The following is a 17,709-nucleotide window of genomic DNA, read 5'->3' on the forward strand; positions in this document are numbered from 1 at the left end:
GCAGCTTCAGAACAGCTTCTGAGTCAGATGGGGCAGGTCTAGAGTCTTGTCTTGGGAACATGGAAAGAAAACCAGGGATTCCTGACTTGGGATGATGTATAAGTGACCTAAGTGACCTGAGGGATCTCAAGCCATGTGACATCATAGCTGTAGTTGGTTGGTTCTGCTCTGTCTCGGGCTGAGCACTCAGTGCCTGGACTCATGGGTAGGATGTAGCAAGTGGTCAATAAATGCATCTAGTTAACTACAAACACACACACACACATCCACACTCTACATGCATGCACACATACATGCACACACACATCCACACATCTACAACACACACATACATGCAGACAAACATATATACCTGCACACACACACACACACCCCTACATCCCTTTGACTCATCTCACACACTCTCATAGCATCTGCTGTGGTTGATTGTCTTAGATCAGACATTGGACAGATATACCCATTACATATACAGACAGAAGTCAAGCTTGAGTTCTCCCTCCCCTTCTGAATCTCTTCTCCCACAGAGGACACTGGTAGAGGATAAGACAGATGAAGCAGGCCGTGAGGAAGGATGTCTGTGATGGTATAGGATGGAAGGGTAGGCGGGCAGGGGTCAGAAGCCTGGATTCTGATCCCAGCTTGGACACTCCCCCTTTGGGGCCTTGGGCAGCATTCTGCCCTCTCTGGTCAAGGCCTGCAGCAAAGGAGCACATCCCCTGGCTCTGGACCCTTCTGGGCAGATGCTGCTGCACTCACAGGAAGACACAATTCTAGTTCTTGTCTACCTGAGGATGGAGGGAAGGCAGAGAACATCAAGTCTACAATTATCTCAGCACTAAGGCAGAGGATGGCAATGACCAGGTCACCTAGGACTACACAGCAGAAGGCCACATCAAGACAAACCAAAACAACAAAGAAAAATAGCTAACCTGTTTTTGTGATACAAGAACTTCGGTCTGTAACAGAAAACACACGATCATGTCATGAGCCTGCATTGGTACTTGGAACGGTATGCAAATGAGCCTGGGGTAGGGCACCATGACTGGCCACCTGGATCCCCTCAGAAGAAGGGACAGCATATCCTCATGTTGTGAAGATGGCAGTTAGGACTTTTGGGGATGGGGGAGCTTAGCCCATTGAGAGTGCACAAAACCCTATCTAAGTTCCCCTCATTCAGTAACAGATCTGCCAAAATGGGAGAGAGAGCCAAACCACCTTTCTGCTCTATGACAGTCCTAAAGGTCACAGCAGCCACAGATGTCTCCCTCCTGGGTCCCTTCTCCTTTCCTTCCTGACCTTCAGGTTGCGTCCCACATTCCTGCATCCAATCTAGGCTCAATCCTGAGGCAATGCATGGCATCATGTGTTCCCTAGCATCAGAAAAACCATGCCCCGGGAGAGGAAAAGTTCAACTGCAGGTCCCTCTGTGCCATGTTCTGATTGTGACACAGCCCTGCTGAGTCCCGTGGGTCACATGACAATAAGACAGGAAAGATGAGCTGCTTCATAAACCTGAGCACTTACTTCAGAGTCCATGGGAATCCCAGCCCCCCATCTCCTTAGCTGACAGTCCTTGAGTCAGTGGCATCAGCTCTCTCATCCTACTGCCCCCTTGTGTGTATGTGCATGTATGTCTGTGTGTTACTGTGTACTTTTGTATTAGCATGCACATACATGTTTGTGTGTGTGCAGTCAACTGAGAATGCCATACTCCTCAAGTGGGGTCTCTTTGATGTTTGGGTTGCATTGCATTGGAACTCACCAAGGAGACTATGATCCTTTGCTGGCCAGTGCAGGGACCTCATTGTCCACACATTGGAATGGCAAGTGCACATCTCCTTGTTTGACTCATTTATGTGGTTCTGATGATGATATTAGGCTTCTTATCCTTGCTTACGTGACAAGTGTGTTATTGACCGAGCCTCCTCATATCAGAGAGAGAAGGATTCTATTAAGCACAACTTATGGAGCCCTAGTGAGGATCCATTGAGCTACTCTATGATAAAGACCACAAGACAGCATGTGTGCAGATTCTGTGAGCTACTGTATGATAAAGAACACAAGACAAGCATGTATGTGGATCCAGTGAGCTACTGTATGATAAAGAACACAGGACAAGCATGTGTGCAGATCCAGTGAGCTACTGTATAATAAAGAACACAAGACAAGTGTGTGTGCAGATCCAGTGAGCTACTGTATGATAAAGAACACAGGACGAGCATGTGTGCAGATCCAGTGAGCTACTGTACGATAAAGAACACAAGACAAGCATGTGTGTGGATCCAGTGAGCTACTGTATGATAAAGAACACAGGATGAGCGTGTGTGCATATCCAGTGAAATACTGTATGATAAAGAACACAGAATGAGCGTGTGTGCAGATCCAGTGAGATACTGTATGATAAAGAACACAGGGACGACCATTGTGCCGATCCAGTGAGCTACTGTATGATAAAGAACACAGGACAAGCAGGTGTGTGGATCCTGTGAGCTACTGTATGATAAAGAACACTGGACAGAGTCTGATCACAAAGCAGACACTCAGAGCAGAAGCTGTCATTCCTTAGGAGGCTGAGCGACAGGAACTCTGCAAGAGTGATGTGACAATCCCTGAGACCAAGAATGATTGTAAAGCAAGCAGTGTGGCAGGACAACCTACAAGCTTGGGCACCTTTGGAAAGACAGCATTTTTTTGTTTGAATATTCTCCCAATAGATGAATTGACCAAAGTTGTGGTCAAGGCGACAGAATGGTGACAAATTCTCATGGGCATATCCCAGGATCACACTCGGGAAGTATCCCAATTCTTAATGCATGGGTATTGCAGCCAGACTGTAGCCTCTCCTGCCAGCTGCCACCAGCCTTCTGGATTTGAACCAACCACATTCCTTGTTGCCTCAGCTGGGTCCAGGATCACAGGCCTGCAAAGCAACATTCAGAGAGGGAACTGACTGACTGGTCAGTGCCCCAGGTACCACTGCACATGAACAGGGGAGAAGCTCAACAAAGCAGCACTGTCCAAAGTTTGTCCTGAGTCCCTGTCACACAGCAGAGAGAGAGAGAGAGTTCAACCTGAGATGGTCAGAGTATGAGATGTGAGAGCTGAACACAACACAGGGTCAAGACACGTCACCACCCAGATGGCACATGTACTGTGTTGTTCACAGTCTCCCAATCCTTACAGCTTCAGTTACTGTGTGGCCTGAGATCCCACAGACCATTGCAGCTGACTGGAATTCAGTAGGGTTAATACCTGGGCTTTGAACTGCCTTTCATAATATTATCTTTTGTTTGAAGTGTTTGAATCTTATCTGAGTTCTGCCAGAAGAGTTCAAAGCTTCTGCAAAACTTGTTTGTGAAAAAAAATAAAACATTGGAATACCAGACCTGGTCTCCAGAATTGCTTTGACATTTATTTCCTTTGGGGAGCTTCAGAGAAGAGGGTTTGGCATGCAGACATTAAGTTGCCAAGATGCAACTTGTACAATAAAAAAGGCCTTTTGCTAACCAAAAATGGCTTCTGTATGGCTGCAAGCCAAAATTCATCCTAAAGAGACTTTTTCTTCCACAAAACAGAACACATACATCACTGCAGGAACACCTCAGTTCCTACTCCATGTACCCCCTCCCTGGCTGTTTGGGTGTAGACAAGGTCAGAGTCTTGGTCTCCTTATCTGCAGACAGGAAAGCCCACCTCTGCCTCCTAGGACACCAGGTGTTCATGTCAATCATGTGACAAGAGGACAGCATCCAACACGGTGACGGGACAGAAAACGCTCCACTGACACGGAGCTCCCACCTCCCCATTTCTACACTGCTACACCATGGTTCTCCCTGGTGGGGAGGTTGAGTCTTGAGGAGACAGGCTACCTGGCTCTTGTGAGCTGACTTAGCAGGTAGTTTGAGATCTCCTGGTCTTGAAAGTCATAATAAACTGTCCAATGTATTTGAAGCTGCTTGTATTTTGTGATCAGTTCCAAAACTGTCCAGAAGCCCTGGGCTGTATTGAACTCAGTGACTCTATTCCCACATTCCCAGGCATAGACTGTCAGCAGATCCAGGGCATACTGTGGGGGCAGCAGCTCACCCAGCTTCTCCTTACACTGTGAAGAGAATGGCAATGATAAAAACAGGGTTGTCAGCTGTTGTGTGGGGACCTGTTCATGTAGATTTAGTCTATGGATGCTCCCATGCTATAGCCAAGGACTGAGTGGTTGAGATGGAGAGTGTGTGGTCCACACTGAGCATTTACTAGCAGGCATAGGAGGAATCATGGCACAGTGATTGGCAGCCAGGAAGTGAAGGTCAGAGAAGGATAGTAATGATGCTCATTATTTATAGTTTTATCACAGGCTCTGAAATAACAGGGGAGGAGATAGGGAGAGGGCCCAGTCGGTAAAGTGACCCCCAGTCAAGTCAGGGAGTTCAGATCCCAGCACACACAGCCTGATGAGAGCAGTAACTCATAATTCCAGCTTTAGGCAGAAGGATGGGGTTCCCAGGACTCTACGACTGTTTAGAACTGTTGGTTTAGCACTCTGTGGGCTCAAGTGTGAGGCCCTGAGCAGATTTACAAAATGGACAGTGACTCACTCCCTGAACTCCACATGTATGTGCACACACAAATAAACACAGACACATGCGCTCCCTAGAACAGGTATATAGACAGAAACACTACACAAACATTTAAAAAGGTCCAGAAAAAGAAAAAAAACAAGAGATTGCCTGTTTAAAAAGCTAATAGCTTGAAATGGTAGGAAAATAGAAACCAGAGACTGTGACAGGCTTAGCCTCAGAAAGAAGCAAATATCTAGACACAAATGATATAGCAACCAGGAAGCAGTGGACCAGACATGGCTGCAGAGAGAGTTGGCTACCTGGAAAGTGGACTAGAAGACACCTACTGGAACAGGTGTGGAAAGTTCTCCTTCCTCCAGCTCCCCTTCCGCCTCCCTTCTCCCTCCTACAGCATCACCTTTCCTTGCTGTCTTCGGTCAACTTCTCTTCTCTCAAATCCTCCCCTTCTGCTTTTCTTTCCCCTCTTCTTTCTCATCTTCTATTTTCTTACCCCTTGTGTTTCTTTTTTTTTCTTTTTGTGATTCTGATATAAGGTAGAGTCATCTTGAGAAGATGGACTCACAAATGAGAAAATGCTTCTATCAAACTGCCCTGTCAGGTATTTTATTGATCAATGATTAACGGGAGAGGGACAGCCCACTGTGACTGGTGCCATGTCTGGGCAGATGACCCTGGAATGTACATAAATGCCAGCTGTGTGAGTCATGGAGAGCAACCCAGTGCGCAGAATTCCTCCATGATTTCTGCTTCAGTTACTGCCCTGACTTCCTCAGTGATGGACTGTGGCTAGGATGTGAAACCTAATAAGACCTTTCCTTCCCAAGAGACTTTTGGTCATGTGATAAAATATCTTGTCAATATAAAGCAAACTAGAGTATCCCTGCTTTTCTCTGGTCCAGTTTCCACTCATATATAAACAGGAACCACAGTGGCTGGACTAGATGCCATACCAGTTGGTACCAGTGCTTGACCAGGCAGATGAGACTCTTCAGCTTGGGTGGATGATCCTTTGGGAAGTTTCTCTGGAGCTCGGGGAAGCAGGTGGAGAACTTGCCTTCCTTCCCCAGGGAGGGGCACTCACTGATGAGCCATCTGTAGACTTGGGGGTCAGGCTTGTTGTAGACGTTGACATCCCCCATAAAGGAGGCTTCATGTAGTTAACACCACAGCCCTTTTCTGAGGTTCTTTGGTTTATCTGGGATGACAAGTGCAGAGGCTGTGGGATTCTGTGAACAGGGCAAAGATTAACCACTGCAAGCATCACTCCCCATACATCCACGTGTCACAGCACACCTCAGGATTGCATACTCCATGTGGCCCTAAAAATCCCACAACTGTTCCTAATATAGTACCTTCCTCACAGGCCTGGATACAGTGGTGGAAGGAAACAGCACACTGAGGTCACACACAAGAGGGCTGCACGATCATCTAATAATGGCCAACCACATTCTGTGTGCACAGTATTATCTGCATGGGGCTTGTCGTGTGTGTGCACTCCTGCTCATGCCAGATTTACTGTGGAGCAATCTGCTGCATTTTATATCATGCATCTAAGGCTTACAGAGTCTGAGATTTGTGTGTGTTCATGAGAAATTATACATGTATGATTGGAGGTAATAGAGGACATTGAGTGTCCTCCCTTATAAGTTGTCACCTGATGCCTATTTTCTCTGTGAGCAAGGAGCTGGGCTGGCATCCAGAAAGCCACAGAGATTTTCCTGTCTCTGCTCCCATAGTGCTAGGGTTACAGGTCCATGACTAACACTTCCTAAGTTAGGTGGATGTTGGGGATTTGAACTCAGGTCCTCATGGTGTTCAATTGCCATTATCCACTTTGCTATCTCCCCAGTCACTGTGTGCTTACACTGCATAATTTTCTGTGGTGCCTAACTTAATATCACATGACTTTATTTGTTTAAGTTCTGAGACGAGCAACATGTGTGTGTGTGTCCTATGAACTTGTAGATGGACAGCAGGCTATGGAATAGCTGTATGTGCTCAATTGTGTGTGGGTGCATGTGCACATTTGAGTGGATTAGGCAGGCAGCAGGCTGTGTCTCAGGTGTGTGCACATGTGTGGCTGTGGCTGTGGCTGCAGCAGGCCCCACCATCAGGCTTTGATGCTGACATAGGACAAAGTCATCTGCCGATGGAGTTGGGAACATGCCCAGTCACTCACTATTTTCAACTTGAGGGTCCAGCAGAGTGGAGCTCATTGACTATGTCATATTGGGTAAGGTTGTGGCAGGGTCCTCTCTTGGGCTGTCACCCACACTGCCATTTCTAAGGGGTCCTTCTGTGGTGGCCTTACTTCCTTACTAGAAAGCTGCCTGAGGTTGGGGAAGTCTATGACCAAGACAGGTTTCTGGGGGAACCGTATTACAGTATATTTCTGGATCATTCCTATGGGCCCCCTCTCCTTGCAGCTTCCCACATCATGCAGCTGCTCCTTCTCCCAGGCTGGCCTCTCATTCCCTGATGCCTGAGACTCTACTGTTTGCATGGCTCTCCTAAGCCAAGAGCAGTGACCTTGTCTTTAAGTTAACAGCAGCAGTTCACACAGTGGCCATCTGGGGGTGCTGTGTTCCTCAAATATAAAGCCTCCAGTATTTTCTACACTCCCCAAGCCCCAGTGTGCTCTCAAGGATGTCCCTGGTTGTCTTTGGGTAGAGCTGGGCAACTATTAATTTTGGAGATACATTGTGTGTCAGGCCCGGTTTAAGATCTTCATGTAGAGGGTCATTTCATGCATAAAATAACATGTCTGTGCATTTTGGAGGCTGGGGTGGTGATGGCTGGGTTTCCAGGGTTCTGGAGGCAGATAGCACTCCTCTGACAAGTTATGCATCCTGCACTAACCCTCCCACAGACACCTAGGCCTCTGGCCTTGTCTGTTTCCCTTGGGAAAAGATGTGTCAGTTATTAAATTTCAGTGAGTTCTCTGCTGCCTCATGTTTAGAAAGACAAAATCCACAGTCAGCCACAAATATTGCTGGTAAACTGAGGTGACATCCAAGGTGCCTTCATTCCCTCAGTGAGAGAGCTTGTTACTTAATGTCCTTCTCTGATGAATTCTCATTCCTCACTCCCAAAATTCTAAATCCCTTCTCCCCAGCTCAACTCTAAAGCAATCCTCTGTTTGGGTGAATTTCTCAAATGATAAATACTTTCAGTTCAGGAATAGAAGGTGTGGGTTGGCAAGATTGTCAGTAATGTGATTGGCTCACAATCATAAGGACCCATGTTGGAAACCCAGGACTCATGTTAATACCAGGAGTGTTGGCACAGGATTGTAATTGCAGAGCTGGAGAGGTGAAGAGAAGAGGGTGCCCAGGGCTCTGTCCAGTCAGTCAAGATTAATGTGTAATTCCAGGTCAGAGAGAGATCAGAACTCAGAAAAGATGGATGGCTGCTAAGGTGTATTAGCCTGGTTCATGATCACATCTACCCCATAATGAATCTGCATATGATATGAGAGACAGAGAGAGACACAAAGAGAGAGACAGAGAGAGAGACAAGAGAGAGAGAGAGAGAGAGAGAGAGAGAGAGAGAGAAATATGACGGAATTGAGAAGGATGAGCTGAGGATCTGACTGGCTTACCCAGGATATCATAGGCCAGTAGAACATCAAACTCCACCTCCTGCTGGAGCTCGGAGGAACTCAGCTTCAAGATTATCCCAGGGGAGTTGTTCTTCCATGATCTGAGGAACTCAAATTTCACTGGGAAATTTTGTTCACCCTGTAACTGCCACAACTGTTTCTCAATCTCCTTTAGGAATTCTCCTTGTTGCTTTAACTGATCCTCAATACTGGTGAGACTGTTAAAGAACACCACAAGGTTGGCATCTGACCTGCCTGTGAGCATTTTCCCTTTGCCCGAGGAGCCACCGTGAAGGACAACAATGAGTAAGACTAGAAACAAGGAGTCCAGATGCTGAACAGCCTAGGGGTCCACCAGCTAGCGTGATGATAGATAGAGAAAGACTGACTTGTGCTGAGGAGTGAAATCAGGATCTATGTAGGAAAATAGATGGTTCTGGATCACCTCATGGTAGGAAAGATAAGTCAGACTCATCTGTGTGTGTGTGTGTGTGTGTGTGTGAGAGAGAGAGAGAGAGAGAGAGAGAGAGAGAGAGAGAGAGAGAGAGAGAGAGAGAGAGACTGAGAAAGATGGACGGGTCTAAAGGAAATGAGGGGCAAGGGATGGCAATGGTGGTAGAAAGGGTAGCACATTTCCTCTAAGGTGTAACCTAGATCTAGCTGCACACAAGTGACATGAAATCAGAAGGACACTCTCTGGGAATGTTCTGATTATTGGGGCATGTAGTGTGAGCTGTGGGCTGTGTTCCTGCCACCCCAGCTCATGGTCGCCTGGCTAGCTTATGCCACAAAATAATGACACACAAACTGTATTCTTTTAAACACTGCTTGGCCCATTTCTATTCATGTGTGTAGCACCCCAAGGTGTGCTTACCGGGAAGATTCTAGCCTACGTCCATCCTGGGTCGGAGCTTCATCGCGCCTGCTCTGGAGAGGAGAGCATGGTGTCTGTCTCTCAGAGGAGCTGCCCTGCATCTGAGCTCACTTCCTCTTCCTCCCAGCATTCTATTCTGTCTACTCCACCCACCTAAGGGATGGCCTATCAAATGGGCCAAAGCAGTTTCTTTATTAGCCAATGACCTTCCTCCATCATTTCCCCTTTTTCTGTTTAAACAAAAAGGAAAGGCTTTCACTTTAACATAGCAAAATTACATATAACAAAACAGTTATCAAGTAAGAATTACAGTTACAATATTTACATCTATCTTATCTTTATCATAACAAAGGAAAACTATAACTACAACTAACTATTCTTCAACTCCATCAAAGACTCGAGAAGGATACAATATTACCCAAGCAAACAAGAAATAAGCAACTTTCAAACTCTAGAAATGACAGAGACATCTAGCTGCCTTGACAGTCACCCAAAGTTTCTCTGTACCATTGGGGCATCCATCTTCGGCCTACAGGCCCATAGTATCCAGCAGACATTTCCATGAAGCAGGAAAATTCAAAGGCAGTCAGTCACTATCTGCTGTGTCCTGCAGAATGTCTCGCAGACTCTTTCATGAATCAGGAACCCCAAAAGGTCATCTCACCTTTAGGCAAGTTCAGTAGTCCTCTCTCTGTGGGTTCTCTGTGTCCAGTATATGCAACAGTCCAGGCAAGAGCAGTTTCTTGCCCAAATGGCTATCAAACTCCATAAGGTGCCTCTTCAATGCCCATCTTCTTCTTGAAGTGGATTGGTGCTGCCAGGAGCAGAGTGTCTCATTGTCATGAAAAACCCTAAGTTATTAAAACATTTAAAATACCATATTCTCTAGCCTTTGAAAGATATGATGAATGGCTATCTGAAATATATGCATGCACATCTAGAAAATCTAACTAACATGACTACAAACTTGACTATTATTGATAATTATCCATTAACAACCTATATACATTACATTTTTAAGTGAACTACACAATCACAATACCTTAATCAATATCAGAAATACATATACATATAATAAAATTGACCTTAAATTAATATCAGTAAACCAAGATTCATATCAATGCAAATTATTCACATCTATATTATCTCCCCCTTTAAATGTAAAAGAACATTTATAAACAATATATGGGAACATGGGCGCAGGTTTTTCTCTCCAAACTGCTTCCTGCTGAATGGGGGCGCTGTTATTCAGGTCTTTCATCTCAGTTGGCAGTTGAGCGAAGCAATTTTTTAAGGGAGTTCACAGCAACCCTTCAGGAGGGCATGGTCTATCATACCATATTGGGATCGAAGAAGCAATCCACAGTGTCTCATCCTCTGTGAAAACAAAAGAAGAATCTCTTTTCCAAAGTATCATATCCTTAGATCAAAATTCTGAAGTCAAGGTATTTTTAAAATATCTATCTTGGATTAGTTCAGCAGCATTTATAAACAAATATCTTTTAGCATCTATTGCTCCTTCCTCAGCATTCAAACAATTCAAAGAGAGCATAATAGCATACAGTATCAAGATTCTCTGTGTATTTTCCATCTTTGTGCAGCTTTATTTTAACTCTATTTTGTTTATTTTTACTTTTGTTTTATATTCTCTGTATATATTTGTCCTGGAATAACTCTGTATACCAGGCTGTCCTTGAACTCTCAGAGATCCCTCTGTCTCTGCCTCCCAGGCTTTGGGATTAAAGGTGTGTACTGCCACACCTTGAAGTCAAAGAGGTCAATCTCCCTCTGCCTCCCAAGTGTTGGGATTAAAGGTATGTACTACCACACCCAACTACTTCCTTATTTTTGTTTTTTTACTTTTAAGAACTTTAACTTTCAGCCTGCATATATTTTTAAACACTGTAAATCATTTAAACATTTTCTTTGACTTTGAATCTTTCTTTTACTGTATATCTCTCTTTTTCTGACCACACGAGCCTTGAAATTACTGAGCAATATGGGTAGGACTAAAGCCATGGCTTTGCCGGTTAGATCCAGCCCATTCCTTAGCTTTCCAGCCTCACGGCAGAGGTACCGGCTGTAGTCATGTTTATCACCACAACTCTGTGGCGTTTCAAGGTCCTTGCCAGCAAACAAACTACAACACTCAAATGCTCTCTCTGTAGCTGACCTCCTGCCACAGAGTCAGAATTTGCCCTGGCAGGATGGCCCACAAGGCTGGCATTTTAAAACAGCACAACTTTTTTCCTGCTACGGCCTAAAACAAACATCATGCAGTCAGCTTTTCATCAACACCGTTCAAGTATTCATGGCAGGACCTCTTAATGAACTGCAGGTTTTGCAGCTAAAGCTGAGTCAGGAAGCCTCTCTTAGATGAGAGCGCTTGCTTGCCTCTAGCAAGCAGAGCAGACCCGAGAAATTGTTGCTATCATGAAAACATGCTTTACTCTATTCTTTCCCAAGCTTTCTCAGGCTTTCTGTAGATTCAGTGCCCCATGTCTGGGCGCCATTCTGTAGTGGGGAGCTGTGGGCCTCTTCCCACAGCCCGGCTCATGGCTGCCTGGATAGATTATGCCCCAAAATAATGACACACAAACTGTATTCTTTTAAACACTGCTTGGCCCATTTCTATTCATGTGTGTAGCACCCCAAGGTGTGCTTACCGGGAAGATTCTAGCCTACGTTCATCCTGGGTCGGAGCTTCATCGCGCCTGCTCTGGAGAGGAGAGCATGGCGTCTGTCTCTCAGAGGAGCTGCCCTGCATCTGAGCTCACTTCCTCTTCCTCCCAGCATTCTATTCTGTCTACTCCACCCACCTAAGGGATGGCCTATCAAATGGGCCAAAGCAGTTTCTTTATTAGCCAATGACCTTCCTCCATCAGGGGCAAATTACAGGATGGTAGTGGGTGGGAAGAGAGTATATACATATATAATTAATATATACATATGAAAGTATTACTAGGAACTTCATTGTTAGCATTGTTAGTTGGGGGGAATATGTTTATACGACATCACATATTTATAACAAATTGGCCTTATGTAATATAGAATAACATAAATAAGTCATAGAACCACAGAAAAAAAGAGTAAAAATGAATCCACACCTATAAAACAACAATAAAATAAAGAAGAAAAAGAACTCATACTAAGGAAAGCCTCCCTAAATAAAATGCTGAGAACAATCACAACACATGTGAGCACCGGCCAAATGTCATTACAAATGTCATTTCTGGGCACCCACAGCCAAACATCAAGGGGAGACTGGGGAATCCTGTGGAAAAGAGAAGGAAGGATTATAAGAAGAGGAGGGGTCAAGGACACTGCCAGGAAACCTACAGCATCAGCTAATCAGGATTCATAGGGGCTCAGAGAGACTGAGCTGAAAACCAGGGAGGCTGCATGGGACGGACCTAGGCCTCTGCTTATATGATGCGGTTGTGTAGCTTGGTCTCTTTATGGGACTCCTAACAGTGGGAGCAGGGGCAATCTCTGACTCTTTTGCTAGCTCTTGGGACCCTGTTCACCCTACTGGGTTGCCTCATCCAGCCTTATGTGATGGGGAGGATATGCCTGGACTAGCTAATAGCCATGGGAGGCCTTTCCTCTTCTGTAGAGAAACTGTGGAGGATTGGACTTGGAGGACAGAGTGGAGGTAGGAAAAGAGGGAGAGAAAACCATAGTCAGGATGATGATGATGACGATAATAATAATAATAATGAAAAACATCATATCTGGGGACAGAATGGTGGCTCAGTAGTTAAAAGACCCTGTTGTTCTTACAAATCTCCTGAGTTTAGTGCCCAGCACTCACAAAGGCCAGTTCACAACCACCTATGTAACTACAGCTAAAAGGGATGTGACACCCGCTCTTCAGCTCTGAGGGCACTGCACTAACACACACACACACACACACACACACACACACACATCCACAAGAATTTAAAAGTAAAAATGAGAAATAAACCACCAGTCACATTATTTCTGCAGCTTTAACAGTGACTCAGACTTAGGTACTGTCATGAAGTTCGGTTTGACAGACAACTCTGACCCAAGCCCAGTGAGGGCTCATCAATCCAGTTACCCACACATGGGGTCCTGTTCTGTCCTGTGTCACATTTGACTTAGTCTACATGTCCTGTGCCATCACCGGAGGTGTGCAGAGAACACTGCACACACAGAAGGTCGGTAACCAAACCAAAGGCCACACAGCATTGTGAAGGTTGGTTCCTCTGATCTACCACTCTCCAGAAAACTACTTCCCCAAGGTTGGCCTCAGTTTTCCTGACTCTGAAGTGGATGTGGCCTTGGGGGTGGAACACAAACTGTAGCTGAGGCTCTTTTCTAACACAGATGTGAGACCTGGGGGCAGAAAACACTACACAGCTGTGATCAGAAGTGAGGAGACAGAATCAGGGCTGCAGTCTGACTCCCAAGGGTTCTCTCTTCCCATCTGGGTCAGTTCAGGTTGAGGGGGGCTCACCTTCACCACTTTGGAAACCCTCACAGGGTAGTCCATGTCTCAGAAGCATCTCTCCTTCAGGAAGACACACATGGTGTTGATGACAGTTCTGACATCATTACGGAAGGTGATGTTGGGTTGGAGGTAGTAATCTATGAACCCATACAACTCTGAGGCCCTGGTGCTGCTGAGTCCCTGCCCCATCCTCAGGCCCTGAAGCTTTCCTTCGCTCTGCAGCCTGAGGCTCCTGTGTCTCCCAGGTGGGCTGAATCCAGGCACAGGGCTTTTCAGTTTCGATTTCTAGGAATGAGTGAGGCTGCCAATGTTTCCAAGTCTGTGATTCTGAGGATCCTGTGGGCACATGGCCAGAATGATCCATTGTGAACAATGCCCTGGGGAACTGTGAGAAAGGCTCCAGGGAAAGAGGCCTCAAATGCACTTTGTTTTCTATTGGATGTGGCTTTGGGCCTCAGGTGACAAACATTTACATTTAATTCATAAGACATGTTTATTTATAACACTAAGTGCCTACATAAAGAAGATGAGAAAATACCACAATAGTGAGTTAACAGAACACCTGAGAGCTCTAGAACAAAAAGAAGCAGATTCACCCAGGAGAACTAGGTGACAGGAAATAATCAAATTGAGAGCTGAAATCAACAAGACAGAAACAAATAAAACAATATGAAGAATCAATGAGACAAAGAGATGGTTCTTTGAGAAAATAAACAACAACAACAACAACAAAAAAACTTTATCCACACTAACCAAAAGGCAGAAAGAGAATAACCAGATTAACAAAATTAAAAATGAAAAGGCAGGTACAAGAACAGACATGGAGAAAATCCAGAGACTCATCAGGACATACTTCAAAAACCTGTACACCACAAAATTGGAAAATTTACAGGAACTGGACAATTTTCTGGATAAATATCACTTACCAAAATCAAATAAAGGCCAGATAAACAAATTAAATAGATCTATAACTGCTAATTCAATAGAAGTAATCATCAAAAGTCTCTCACAAAAAGAAAGCCCAGAAGGTTTCAGCTCAGAATTCTACAAGATTTTCAAAGAAAAACTAATACCAATTCTCCTCAATTTCACAAAATTGAAACAGAAGGAACATTGTCAAGCTCTTTTTAAGAGGCTACAGTTACTCTGATACCAAAACCACACAAAGACACTACTAAGAAAGAATTACAGACTAGTCTTACTCATAAACATTGAAGCAAAAATACTCAATAAAATGCTGGCAAACCAAATTCAAGAACACATCAGAAAAATCATCCACCAGGAACATGTAGGTTTCATCTCAGAGATGCAGAGATGGTTTAATATACAAAAATCTGTCAAAGTAGTTCACCATATAAACAAACTGGAAGAAAAGAGTACATGATAATCTCATTAGATGCTGAAAAAGCCTTTGACAAAATCAAATACCTCTTCACGATAAAAGTCTTGGAGAAAGTAAGGATACAAGGAACATACCTAAACAGAATAAATGTAGTCGGAGGCAGCTCATTCGTTTTCTGGTTGCCCATACACCAATTAAACCACACAGAAACTGTATTATTACAACACTGCTTGGCCTATTAGCTCACACTTCTTATTTGCTAGCTCTTGTATCTTAAATTAACCAATTTGTATTAATCTGTGTATTGCCATGTGGTTGTGGCCTACCAGTAAGTTTCCATTCGGCTGGCATCTGTCTCCTGCAGAAGCTACATGGCTTCTCACTGACTCTGCCTACTCTCTCCTCTATCTTCTTGGAACACTTGCCTTGCCCTACTCTGCATTGCAATAGGCCCAAAGCAGCTTCTTTATTAACCAATGGTATTCTCAGCATACAAAGGGGAATTCCACATCAGCAAGCCAACAGTCAATATCAAACTAAATGGAGAGAAACTCAAAGAAATTTCACAGAAATCAGGAACAAGGCAGGTTTTCCACTCTCCATATCTTTCAATATAGTATTTGAAGTTCTAGATAGAACAATAAGACAAGAAAGGGAGATCAAGGGGACACAAATTGGAAAAGAAGAAGTCAAACTCTCACTATTTCTTCATGATTTAATAGTATACATAAGTGACCCCAGAAAATCTACCAGGGAACTCTTACAACTCATAAGCACCTTTGGTAATGTAGCAGGATACAAGATTAACTCAAAAAAATCAATAGTCCTCCTTTACATAGATGATAAATGGGCTGAGAAAAAAATCAGAGAAACATCACCCTTTACAATAGTCACAATAGCATAAAATATCATAGAGTAACTCATCCAAAACAAGTGGGAGACTTGTATGACAAGAACTTTAAATCTTTGAAGAAAGAAATTGAAGAAGACACAAGAAAATAGAAAGATCTCCCATGCTCTTGGGTAGGTAGAATCAGCATAGTAAAAATGGCAATCTTACCAAAAGCAATGCCCATCAAAATTCTAGCAAAATTCATCACAGACCTTGAAAGAACAATACTTAATGAAAAAAAACAGGATAGCCAAAGCATTTCTGTACAGTAAATGTACTTCTGGGGGCATCACAATCCCTGACTTCAAACTCTACTACAAAACTACAGTACTGAAAACAGTCTGGTAGTGGCATTAGAATAGACTGGAGGGCCAATGGAATCAATTAGAAGACCCAGATATCAATCCACACACCTATGAACACCGGATTTTTGACAAAGAAGCTGAAAATATAAAATGGAAAAAAGAACACATATTAAGCAAATGGTGCTGGCATAACTGAATATCAACATGAAGAAGAATGAAAATAGACCATATCTACTGCCATACACAAAATTCAAGTCCTCAACATAAAACCAACCACACTGAGCGTCATAAAAGAGAAAGTGGAAAGTACTCTTGAATGCACTGGCAAAGGAGATCACTTTCTAAATATAACCCCAGTAGCACAAACACTGAGAGCAAGAACTGGTAAATGGGGCCTCCTGAAACTAAGAAACTTCTGTAAAGCAAAGGACATGGTCAACAAGACAAAATGGCAGCCTACAGAATGGGAAAAGATCTTCACCAACTCCACATTGGACAGAGGACTGATCTCCAAAATATAGAAAGAATTCAAGAAACTTGACATCAAAAGAAAAAACAATCTAATAAAAAATGGGATACAGATCTAAACAGAGAACTCTCAGTAAATGAATCTCAAATGACTGAAAGACACTTAAGAAAATACTCAACATCCTTAGCCATCAGAGAAATAGAAATAATTCTGAGATTCAATATTATACTTTTCAAAATAGCCAAGATCAAAAATACTGATGACAGCTTATGCTAGAGAGGATGTGGGGTAAGGGGGAAACTCCTCCATTGCTGGTGGGAGTGCAAATTTTATAGCCAATTTGGAAATCAGTATGGCAATTTCTCAGAAAATTAGAAAACAATCCTCCTCAAGGCCCAGCAATACTTCTGAGTATTATACCCAAAGGATGCTCAATTATATCACAAGCACATGTGCTCAACTATGTTCATCACAACATTGTTTGTTATAGCCAAAACCTGGAAACCAAATGCCCCTCAACCAAAGAATGGTTAAAGAAAATGTGGGACATTTACATAATGGAGTACCACACGGTGGTTAAAAAAAACAATGACATCTTGAAATTTCCATGCAAATGGATGGATCTAGAAAAAAACATATTGAGTGAGGAAACCCAGACAGAGAAATACAAATATCATATGTACTCACTCATAAATGGCTTTTAGACACAGAGCAAAGAAAAACCAGCCTACAGTCCACAACCCCAGAAAACCCAGACAGCAAAGAGGACCCTAAGAGAGACATACATGAATCTACTTAGGAAGGAGAAAAAGACATCTCCTGAGTAAAATGGGAGTCACAGGAGAGGGAAGAGGGGATGAAAGGAGAGGGGTGGGGGAAAATGTATAGCTCAATAAAAACAACAAAAAAGCAAACCTTAAAGGAAAGTAAAAAAAATTACACTGAAACTGAAGTCAGGCTGTCTGCAGCATTGCACTGCAGTCTGTCCCCTTCCTTCAGGTCCTCATATCCCAGGTCAGGCTGACAAGATCTGCACAGGTCAATGAAAATCAGCAAGTGGCACCTGAACCAGGGACCTGAATGAAAAGTTACAAGAGGACTAGTGGACCCCTGCATTAGTAAGGGAGTAGGCAGGGATTAATGATGGGCAAAACCCAGGAAAACTGGCACCA

At 43.8% G+C, this 17,709-nt stretch overlaps 1 pseudogene; it reads right to left on the reverse strand.

Annotated features, from left to right (window-relative positions):
- Positions 1-2,562: 2,562 nt before the first annotated feature.
- LOC130863412 (2'-5'-oligoadenylate synthase 1A-like) lies at positions 2,563-13,718 on the reverse strand (annotated as a pseudogene).
- Between the last annotated feature and the right edge of the window lie 3,991 nt (positions 13,719-17,709).

The sequence above is a fragment of the Chionomys nivalis genome, chromosome 21 (genome assembly GCF_950005125.1).
Source record: "Chionomys nivalis chromosome 21, mChiNiv1.1, whole genome shotgun sequence".
NCBI classification, from domain to species: Eukaryota; Metazoa; Chordata; class Mammalia; order Rodentia; family Cricetidae; genus Chionomys; species Chionomys nivalis.